Raw genomic sequence first — 12052 nt, 5'->3', positions numbered from 1 at the left:
GCTATTCATGTCTGGCTGTAAGGATGGCAAAGTCTCCAACATTACACAGATCCAGGCCATCGTTTACTGCCTAAAATTTGCCTCATGAGTCTCAAAACATTTTTCCACCCATTGTTCCATAACTCAGAAATGTTTTGCTGTGACTTTCTTTAGAAAGTGGGAGGGGATTTGTCTCATAATGCTTTGGGCCTTTTTTGTTTTGTTTTTGCTTTCCAGGTCTTTTGTCTGCATATTACAGTTTCCAATTTTGTATTTTATGAGGTATCTATGTGTATGTCTGAGTCTGCATGCTCTATATATGTTTCTTATGCATTTCTTTGGGCTCTTTTAATTTATATTTTGTCCAATTCTGGTTTGTTTTATTTTATTTTATCATTTTTTAGATGCTTGTTTCCTAATGAGAGAGCAAGAAAGGGTATGGATTTGTGTGGATGGGAAGGTGGAAAGGATCTGGGAAGAGTTAGGGGAAGGAAAACCAGGATCAGAATATATTGTTTGAAAAAACAATCTATTTTCAATTTTTTAAAAAATGAAAAATTATTAAATAAAAAGAAAAAAATCCTCACTCAGAGTACTTCTACTAATGCTGAGCTATCCACCATGTCTTCAACTGACAAGGGTTAGGAATGAAGGCTGCAACTAGAAAATCCTCAAATTCTCAAAGACACCTGGAAACTACCAAGCAGAGAGAAGTTGAAAGTTCAAAATCCCAAAGATAAGAGAAGCAAGAAAATGAAACCACTCCTTGTTGCCACTTGTTTTCTTCTTAAAAGTCGTGGGTGATACAGGAGTGGAGGATGAAATATGAAGAAGCTAAACAGGAAAGGAGGCTTGTGTACACAGTTTTGTACGTTTATCAGTGAATTTGATTTGGATGATTATAAATTATATTATTAGTTTTAGCATTCACGTCCAATATATAGAAATAATAGTTCACTCATCAACTTACCGTATGTTTACCTTTGGAAAGCTTCCCCCCCATTTTTTGTCTTCCTTGCCTTAATGCATGGTTTTTATTTCCTTTTCTTGTTTTATTGCTTTGGCATGAATTTTCAGCAATACTGAGTATGAGTGGTGAGAGTGTACACTATCCCTTATTCCTGATCTTAGGTGCACATTTTCCTTCTCCTTAAGATTAGAACATTACTTGTTAGTATGTGTTCATTATCAAGCTGCAGAAATATTTTTGTATTATTAATTCTGACAGTGTTTAGAATGAATATGTTAAACACTCTCAACTCTTTTTGAAGATTACTTGATAGGGTCCTATCTTTATTTCTTGGTTTGCAAATATTATAGAATACAATGATGAGTTATTTAATATTGACCCAGACTTCACTACCAGAGTGAGACCCACTTGGTCATGATATGGTCGTTTTTTTATATATTGCTGTGTAAACAAAGACTCAGCATTCATTTCCCTGCTGCCCAGACCTGAGTAACCTAACCACACAGAAACTATAGTTAATTACAACACTGTTTGGCCAATAGCTCAGGCATAATTCTAGCAGCTCTTACATCTTAAAATAACCCATTTCTATTCGTCCTTGTATTGCTACATGGCCACAGCATAACCTTATTTTCTACCTGTCTTATTTTCTTGGAGGCTGGCTTGCGTCTCTTGACTCCACCTATTCTCTCTACAATATCTCTGTTCAAATTTGCTGCCTGGCTTTACTCTGCTAAGCCATTGACCAAAACTTCTTTATTAATCAATGGGGAAACAAACAAACAAACAAAACAAAAAGCCACATTCTCAGCATACAGAGGGGAATCCCACATCGTCACTGAATTATTTTTATTTGCTACTGTTTTATTGAGTAATTTGCAACTTATTCATGAATATTGACCTTTAGTTTCTTTTTATATTTTGTCTTATTTTAAAATTTTGATATTAGGGTATATTAATGTTTTTAATGATTTGGGAAATATTCTCTTTTTTCAGTTTTGCTGAAAGGGATTCAATAGAATAGGTATTAATTCTTTTTTCGGCAATTAGAATTCCTTAGGGAAACTGCTTGAGCCTGGAGATCTCTATACTTCTGAAGTTGGTGTCCTTAAATAGTTATGTGGGCACTCCACAGACACCTGGTGGAAGTTGTCAGGTCAAGCTTTTTGTTTGTTTTGGTTCGGTTCATTTTGTGTCAGTTGATAAACACATGGGTAGACTGTTTTGTGTTATTCTCTTATTGTCCCCTTGCTTTACTCATACCACTGCTTTATGGTTTTTAATACATTGTCAATTTCCATCATAGCTCCTTTTAAACTTAATATGAGTCTTCCTCTTTGACCCTTTGGTTATCTAGAACTGTTGTTTGTTTTCAAGTGTTGGGGATTTTCCCATTTCGGTAATTGATTTCTAGTTTGATTCTGTTGTGGTAGGAGAACATATTCTGAATGACTGCATTTCTTTTTCTTTCCTTTTCTAAAATTGTGACTGGAGATTGGCTCAGTCTTAGTTATATTTTCGTGGGTGTTTGCAAAGGATGTGCCTCTCTATTGTTAAGTAGAATGGTCTATAAATACTGACTGTGGCTTGATGACAGTGATGTTGGTTTCTTCTACGCCTGTGCTGGTTTACGAAATAATAATTATATTCACTGTTTGTTCAGATAAAGATGCTGAATTCCCTCCCTGTGAAATTGTCTATTGTTCCATCCACACCTAGCAGGCTTTACTTCATATATTGCACAGCTTTATTTACTTATATTTTGTTCCTGCACATTTAGAAATATTATGGTTCCTTAATGGATTGGCATATTGTCATTATGTAATGTCTTTTGTTTATTGCTCTGAGGTCCACCTAATGTGTTATTAATATAGCCACTCCTGCTTCCTCTTATCAACCTTTGCACAATACATCGTTTTTCTACCATTTTATTTTCAACCTGCCTGTACTATTATGTTTGAAGTGAGATTTGGTAGATGGCATATAGTTGGAGCATGTTTTTTTCTGAGTTATTTATTATTAATGTCTGTGTGTTTAATTCTGTGTATGTGTGTGCTTGCATAGGTGTATTCTTACATGGCGAGTGTGTAGAGGTCAGAGAACAAAATCGGGGAGTCAGTTCTCTCTTTCTACCATGTAGATTCTCAGAATCAAACTCAGGTGGTCAACCCAGCTCGGCAAAGGCTTCTCTCCACTAAGATATCTCTCTGGCTCTAGAACAGAGTTTTTAGATTATATTTTTTTGATATTGTAATAGAATTATGGCATTTCCTCCCCTCATTTGATCCCTCCAACCCTTACCATATGCCCTTTGTTCTCTTCCAAATACATGGCCTTGTTATTAATTGTTGTTGTTTGTATGTGTGTGTTCCTAAATACAATCTGTTCAGTCTCTATGTTACTTGAATGTACGTTTCATGGCTGACCATGGGGTACTGGATAACCGGCAGGCAAGCTCTTCCCTGGAAAGACTATTTCTCCATCTGTCAATGTTCCTGTAGTTCTTTGCCTAAGGCTAAGGCTTCCTGAGCCCTCCCCTTTCACGTTAGCATGTCTATTGGTTGCCCTTGTTCAGGTCATGTTGTGGCAGCCATGTTGGCAGATTCAATCTGTTTGTTCTTACACCCACAGATAACTGGGGTCCTTATCCCTCATCAAGGAAGCTTTGCTTTGTAATAGACAGATTATTACAGAAAACCACAAAAACCATAAATGGTTTATGTCCCTTTACCAACTGTCCATCTCTAATATATTTATTTTAAATATTTCCTCTACTTGCCTTAGAATACCTCAAGGGGTTTTAGCTTTTGCTTAACAAAACATAATTTAGAAGATTCAAGAGGAAAAGCAACACCCGTTGTGTTTACACGTGTCTTCATTCAGCATGTGTTCACGCCTTTCTGGCCCTCCAGGCTTTCTATTCCTTTATTGGTTCTTTTCTGTGTAGAAGGACATCAGCTGACCTCTTAGACTAAGCCCGCTGGTGACACATTCTCTCGGCTTTCTCGTCTCTGTGAACGTCTTTCTTTCTCCCTTCATTCCTTAGAGTAGTTTCCCTGTGTGTACAGTTCTGGGTTGGCACGAGACACGCGGTTTCAGTTCCTTCTGGCCTCTGTGGTTCTGAGGAGAGAGGATGTCATAGTCATTCATTTCGTCTCTCGGGCTGCGGTTAGCTAAGCTTTCAGTGGTCTAACCATAGTGTGAGTTACGTGGAATTCTTAAACACTTCTGTGGTGTTGGAGGAGACTTTCAGTCTTTGTTCGGCCTTCTCGTTTAGCCTGGCTTTTTCTGGGGCAGCTCTGGAGAGAGAAGGGAAGGGAAGGCTTTGCTATTCTCAGGTGTTTTCCAAATTGGGAGTTCCTCACAGCTGCTGTGCCGGGAGACAACGTTGCACAGATGGTGCAGGGGAATTGTTCTTGCTGTTTGGTGGTGATTGAAATTCTGACTGACTCTGCCCTAGGCATCCTCTGGTCCAGCCTGGCAGGGAGAGAGAGGGCTTCCTCCTTACTGATGGGTCACAGTGGATACCCAAGCGCTAGCCTGGTTTCCACTGATGCTGGGTGCAGCTTGTGGGATGGAGGTGAGGTCCTGGCTTCTTATATGATTTCTAATGTCACCCCACTGGGGATGCTGAGCTACTGTCTCAGCCCATTATGCTGCTTAAACAAAATGCCACATCTAGGTAACTTTTTAAGCACGGGAACAATCTCTGAAGATCTGAAGGCTAAAAATCTAAGATCAGGACACTGGTGTGTTTGCAGTCTGTTGACGACCTTACCAGTTCTCCTAAGATGGTGCCTAAGTCATTATCGCCACACAGAATCTCACATCTTAATACTGTTGCAGATGGGGAGAGAACACACATGTCCAAGGCACAGCAGTCAGCTTGCCACAGTCACTGGAGAGTAAAAGCCTGGGCTCCTCCATCAGCCTTCACTGGGTGCCATCTGGGAGCCATACTGTTGTGATGTCCAGTTGAGGAAGAATGAGTGTTCTCTGAGGGTTTTTGTGTCTTGCTAGGTTTCACCTTTTTTTTTTTTTTCCCAACTAGTGCTAGCCTCTGCTAGGGCTCTGTTTTTCTTTTTTAATATCTATACCTGTTGGCATGTTTGCTTCACTGACCTCTATAACTCCACATATGGACATAAGTCAGGAACTCAATCCTGAGTCAAATTCCTGAGATCCAAGACCTCTGCCGGGTCTCCCTTTCCCTATCTTCTTGTGTTTGTTTTACACAACGTTTTGGGCGGGAAATTGGTTATAGGCAGGGAGGGCCTGAGAAAAGTGTTTCTGCTCCATCTTCTCAGACCATGCCTTATATTTTTTGTGTGTGGACCCTTACTGTTAGAGATTGGTCAAGTTCAACTTATAACATTTGGTAGCTGGGCTGTAAAGGGAGGACATTTCCCGGTTCCCTCTACTGAGAAATAGCCTCTGTCATGATTTGTGCCAATGGATGGATACCCTGCTAGCCATTACTGGGAGAACCACTCATTCTGCGTACATCAGTGGGCCCTAATCAGCAGCTACTCAAAATGTCTAACACTTCCCCCACAATTCCATAAGGTGGCTGTTGAGCCAAAGTGCCCCCCCTATTGGCAGGTCCCTTGTGAGGAGAGGAGGGTGGAGTAGGATCAGAGACCAGACTCTCAATTCCTTGTTCCGTCTTATCCTTTCCTTCTCCCTCATTACAAATTGATCTCAAGTTTGCAGAAAAGAACCATATTTTCACGACAGTGATTTAAAAAAAACCCAACCATGTCTTTATGGTATGCACATATGTTCTTCAGTCAGCAAAATGGCTGAAGTGTTCTCTTGAGGCTCACGTGCGGGGCAACTAGCGCCACACGGCAAAGTTCCTCGCTCTTTATTTATGGCTCTTTAATCCTTCTGACGTGAAAATCTTATTGGAGGGGAAACTGTGCAGATAATGAGGATAGCTTGCTTGCATCCTGGGGACCTTGAAATGCAGTTTACTGAACCAAATACAAAAGACAACGGTCTAAACATAGATCTAGCCATAGCCAAGCTTTTCCTGTTGAAGGCTTAAGGAAAAAAAAATCCTCAGCGGGGAACTATCACACTTCCCATTGTTTGTGAGAGGCTAGTTCGGGATTGGACAGTGGTGGCTGTCAGAGGCCTAATATTTAACAAGCAGAGCAAGAGCTGGGAGTCTCTGGCTCTTCTCCAGCTCCCAGACCCCTATAGACCTGGGTCTTCTTATGACAAGGCCCTGTGCATTCTACCACTGTGCTGTGTCCCTGTCCTTTCATTGTCACCGAGGGCAGACACAGCGCAATGTCCTGAAATGTGTGACAATTATGGAACTTACATAGAAGATTCCTGTAGTTTAAAAAGAAACTCAGTTAGATAACAACATGTATGAACACTGCAGACCATAGATCCCCCCATACACACACACACACACACACACACACACACGCACACGCACACACACCCATGTACTGGCAAATGAATTTAGAGTCTCATGTATCTCAGGAGAGTGCTCTACTACTGAGTTACGTCCGCCCTCCTTATTTAACTTTTTATTTTTAATCAGGTTATTACTAAGTTGCTCAGGTCACGTTGGAACTCCCTCTGCAGCCCAGGGAAACCTTAAGCTCGTGGTCCTCCTGTTTCAGTCTCCTGAGTAGCTGGCATTACAGGCTCAAGACACCAGACCCAGCTTGGATTAGAAAATTAAAGCACCACTAAATCCTATAAGCGACTCACAAGTCTGCTCATGAAGTAGTTTATCATCAAGTCAAGAAATGTTTATTTTCTTAAAAGACTGTATATCGGGCTGTCTACTATGAGTTATTAGAGCTACAAAAGTAACCAAGCCCCAGACCCTTCTTTAAGGAGCTCGCCATCTAGATGGAGCTGAACGTATACAAACGAACCTGAAGGGGGCTTCATGGAGGCGTTGCTATTTGAACTGAATTCTGGAGAACTGTTTAGTGTGATAAAGCAGCAGAGATGGGCTCTGATTAGAAAGAGGGAGAAATAGAGCAGGATTGGAGTCAAAGCCGCATCTCTAAGGAAACAGGCTGGTGAGGGATGGGCAGCAAGTGGTCTTTAGAGTGAGGGCTTTGGGAAGAGTAGGGTCACTGTAGGGTCAAAGTTCAAGCTGAGAAGAACCGAGAGACCTGTTTTGGCTGATGTTCTCACTTCTTTCCTAGGCGATGTGGAGGGGTCATTCTCTACAGGAAGCCAAGTGTGGCCAATGACTCCGATGGTGAGCCGCAGAAACCCAGCAGGTGGAGGGAACAGCTGCAGGGAGAGGAGAAATGAGAACGTGGGGGTAGGATCTGCTCTGGCTGTGCCAGCTGAAGGAGGGGGCTCAGCTGGTGGAGTGGAGGCAGAAGAGGCAGGTTGGATGTGAAGGAAGGAAGGCTTTACCCACGCACGCTGTTTGCAGCTGATGATCCAGTGAATGGGTGAGCCGGGCGGGAAAGAGCAGAGCTGGTGAGATCTGTGTTTTAAGAGTGGTTCTTTGGAAAGAACCTTTGGTTGTAAAACAAAAGAGGGGATAGGAAAATCAAGGAAGTTACTTCGTTTAAAAAGGGGGAGGAGCTTAAACTACCACCCCACTGAGAGACAACAGCAGGTGAACACCTTCACACATTTTCTTAATATTTATAAAGAGGAAAATGTTCTCTATTTTACGGACTTGCTTTTGGCAGCCCTGGGAATCAAGCCCAGGGTCTAGTTTATCCTAAGGCATGTGAGCTACACCCCTGCCTACTACTCTCTAGTTTTAGCAAATATAGTACCAGATTCTCAAGAAGCCAAGACGTGTTCTACATCCTGAGATGAGTGAGGAGAATCAGGTCTCCTGGTCTCCCTGGGGCACTCTCCACCATGTGAGAAACTGCAGTCAGATTGGACACCAAAGGCTGTGACTTTTTTTTTTTTTTTTTAAGCAAGAGCAGGGTGATGAACTTTTGAGGCTGTGCTCATGAGTAAATACTTGAAGACAGCTGGATCTTGGCCTGTGCCTGCTGGGCTGTGGCTCACAGAGAGTTTTGATTGTTCCCTTTGGAGAAAGGATTTTTCCACAACAGGTTTCAAACATAATCTGTTGTGGCCAGTGCACACGTGCTCAGTAGCTAAGTCAAAGTCAGTGGTAGTGAGGAGGGATAGAAGAAGCACTGGACATGAGGAGCGCTGGGCTGTGGAGTCAGGCTGCCTGGGTTCGTTCCTCTGCTCTGCCTCTTACTACCTGTGTGATCTTACTTGACTATCAGGCTCTGTTTGTTTGTTATGTGGGTGTGGTATGAGACCTACCCCTAGGAGGTGTAAGGACTCTGGGAGCTGCTGTGCACACTGACCTCAGGAGAGCTCCTGCTGGCACATAGTAAGTGCTCCGTGGTGCAGCTGCCTTAGTTATTGTTGGTATTATTATCTTATATAAGACGTGTAGAAGTGATCCCCAGTGCTATGACATTTGAGCTTCGGTGCCATCTAGTGGTTGGGACACTTCAGATGCTCTTATAAATCCTGGTGTCACCTTCACAGGTGACAAAACAAAACAAACAAACAAACAAAAAACCCAAGCAAACAAATCCTTTTTCGCTATTATTAGAGATCTCATTCCACCCCCGGGATGAATAAAGAGAATAACCTTGTCTCTACAGACAGAAAACGGAGTTTGATTATGGATCTTTCGTGCCTTCTCTACCTTGGACGGACTACACAGGAAGTCCTGTGTTCATGACGGATAAAGCAGCCCTGGGGCAGGGCTGACCTGTAAAGACAATGGCTAGGGAAGGGCTTGTGGTAGCCTCATGGTTTGCAAGTCATTGGTTGAAGGACTTCAAAAATTAATTAGCTTGTCTGAGAAGAACGAAAAGTAACTATGGTAGTTTTCAAAGGAATGTATACACATGCTTAAGCTAAGGCCTGATGCACAGGCGGTCAGTAAACGTTAGTTGGATTGCTTTGCACATGTATAGCAGATTCTAAGGCTAGAGAAGTGTTCCATTCATTTGCTCATTCATTCATCCATTTAATCGATCCCTGCCGAGAACACATCACACACCAGGAGCTGATCTCGATGCAAGGCAGTGAAAGCACCACCAGAGCTTTCCAAACAGGTGGTGAGGGACTCCAAATTGAGAGACGCGCAGGGTGCGTGCATCATCGGGTAAGTTATAGACAGAACGAAGGACTGTCCGTGGGGCATGATTTTCATCATGGACCTGTCCATCTGTACAAACTTACCTGGCAATATTAACCCAAGCAGGAGGTTACATATCTTTTAGAAATATTCTATTTATTGATTTAATGTGAATTGCGTGTCTATGTGTGTATCTGTGTGGGGGGATGTGAATGCAGGTGCCCACAGAGCTTAAAAGATGGCACTGGCTTCTTTAGAACTGGAGTTACAGGCAGTTATGAGCTGCCCAATGTGGGTGCTGGCACAAGAACTCAAGTGCTTTTCGGAGGAGTGTGTGCGCTTGACTGCCGAGCCTTCTCTCCAGCCCCAGGGAGACAGGCTTCCCTCAGGAATCACTACCAGTTTACAATGGTTTTCCAGAAGGTGAAAATGGAAGTGTCTTGAGGAGAGTGTTTAAAATATGACGTGGGCTGTTGGTTGACCTGGAATCGTCACTAAAGTGTGCTCGTGGTCTCAGAGCGATGGCTCAGGTGACTCGGGTGGCTCAGGGTCCTTGTTGGGGTCTTAAAGAGCACAGTGTTTATTGTATTATTTTGCCTGTCTGTTAGCAATCTCATTATCCTGCCCCCACACCACCCAGCCACACATTCTCCTTACTCCACATTAGCCCTGTGTTCCTAATCTTTTCTCATTTAATTTGCTAGGAGCTTAGCAAGTTCTTTAAGCTATCCTTTAGCAAATCATGCTGAAGAATGTAGCTGACTTGGGAGGATTCTTAGGTGAGGCCCTAAAAGAATGGGCTTCATGAAGGACTTGGGGAAGGCTGTTGAGGAGAGGAGAAAACAGACACGATACCTCCGAAGAATAAAGTATAATAACGTAGCAGGTATAAAGCCATTTAATGAATGCCATCTGTGTGCGGGAGATACTTGTATTATGACACGTAAAAAAGCATATGTATTCATAGTATGAACAACAAAAATCTTAAATTTGATAGCGTGTTCCTACACATGATGATAAACGCCTTGGGGTTTCTTAGACGCCTCACCATGCAGGGGAAACATACTGAAGTCCAGTTGAGACAGAGGAGTATGACTTTTCCACGTATCAAAACGGAACACCAATTTAAAAGAAATCAAGAAACCTACATACAGCCTGGAAAATGTCTGTTAAAGTGGTATCAGATATCCGCTAGGCGAACACTGCTCGGGAATTCCCAGATAATGGCGATAATGATGGTCCCGCGGTGTTCACTCTGTGCCCCCACGACCCGTCAATTAGTCTTCTCCACGTGGAGAAGGAAGCTGTGGTTGCATGCTGCACAAAGCCCCTTGATTCCCTGGGGTCCACTGATTCCTTTCTTTCTGAACCCCGCCTTCCTGCTTCAATGCTTCTGCTAAGGCTTTCTGGAGAGAAAGCACCTTCCCGGAGCCCACTTGGCAGCCTGAGTCTTAAATTAATTTCCCTTCATATAGATATGGTCCTCAGACCCTAGAGAGTAATCAAGGGGTTTGTTTTATAGTAGTCAGAATCGCTGCCAACCCTCAGGGTCAGTTTCTTTCTTTCTTTTTTTTTTTTTTTGCTAAAATCCTACTTTTGTGGTTTTTTTTTTTTTTTTTTTTTTTCAAATTTCCTCAGCAGGCTTCATTGTTCAGCCGATCTGTTAAAGAGATTTCTCTTCACACACCCTGGCAGCAAAGCTCAGCTGATTTCCTCTGTAGCTGGTTTTTGACTTGGAAAAAAAAATGGCTTAAAAAAAATGTGGTTTTACCTTTTATAGTAACGATGGTTGGAGGGGGCTGTGCTGGCATAAGGCTATCGTCCCAGCTCTGGAGACTGAGGCAGGAGGATCTCACAGTTGAGGCCAGGTTGAGCTATACAGCGAGACTGTTTCAAACCAACCAACAAACACAATAACAAAAGGAGACTCTTTTCGTTTTCTCTCTAGGTCCGATTATTGCTACTGCCTCAAAGGTACTGTTTTTGAAACCATTTCTGGTAGATCCCAGGTGAAGACCATGTAGGCTGCTGATTTAGAGAAGGTGTATCTACACAATTAGAATACAACTTTAAAAAAAACCGGTAGCCCACAGTTTGCAATCTCCAAGGAATAACAGCAATCTAAAACCTCTGTGTACACTCTTAATTGGCTTCTTTATTAAGTTGGTACTATGATTTACCTATCCGGAGTCTATAACTTATCCCTTGGTTCTCTGACATAGCCTCTCTTCTGTGAAGATTGGAATTCTAAAGAGCTCTATTTGGGGGTTGTGTGTGTGTGTGTGTGTGCATTACTGTTTTTGCTTTTGAAGGCTGGCACAGGAAACTGGGGCGTAATCAGACTGTAAAACCCTAGGCAGAGAGGAGATTGTCATTCCGACTACAGACAAAGCAGATAACAGGCGGCTATTTACCAGTCAGAAAGATAAGAGAATGAGCTCGATTCCTCGTTAAAAGCTCCATAGTTTAAGTCATTTAACGAAAGGCTCGGGGTCTTTGCTTATTAAGTTACATAAACACGTTGAAGTGCTGTGTGTGTGTGTGTGTGGGGGGAATGGAAACTCTTGGTGTGACCTATAATTAGAAAATTTCCACACAGAGACTGAAACCAGAGGCTGTGTGTGCCGCTTCCTGACCCCACTCACCCATGGAGGTTGAGCCATCACGGGAGACAGATAAGAAAACACCACCAAGGAAAGGAAACCCGAGCCAGGCTGCCTGTTGACCCTGCTGGTGACTCCCCAGGGACGGAACACGTTGTCCTTAACGTTTCAGTCATTGTGAAGACACCTTGAGAGGAGTAACCCTACCACCATGAACTGCAACTAATCAAATAACACAACCCTGTTCCAGGCTGCACCTGTAAAAGTGGCCCCCTACCCTGCGCTTGCTCGTGAAATAACCAGAGACAGCTAACTGGCCTAGGAGAAAGAGCGCTGGCTGCCCACACAGGTTCTTGCCAGCTGCTTCCCTTATCTTCT

Source organism: Alexandromys fortis, unplaced genomic scaffold (genome assembly GCF_014885135.2).
Source record: "Alexandromys fortis isolate MF-2015 unplaced genomic scaffold, M_Fortis_MF-2015_v1.1 scaffold_0, whole genome shotgun sequence".
Lineage (NCBI taxonomy): Eukaryota > Metazoa > Chordata > Mammalia > Rodentia > Cricetidae > Alexandromys > Alexandromys fortis.
Note: the sequence above shows the minus strand (reverse complement) of the source record.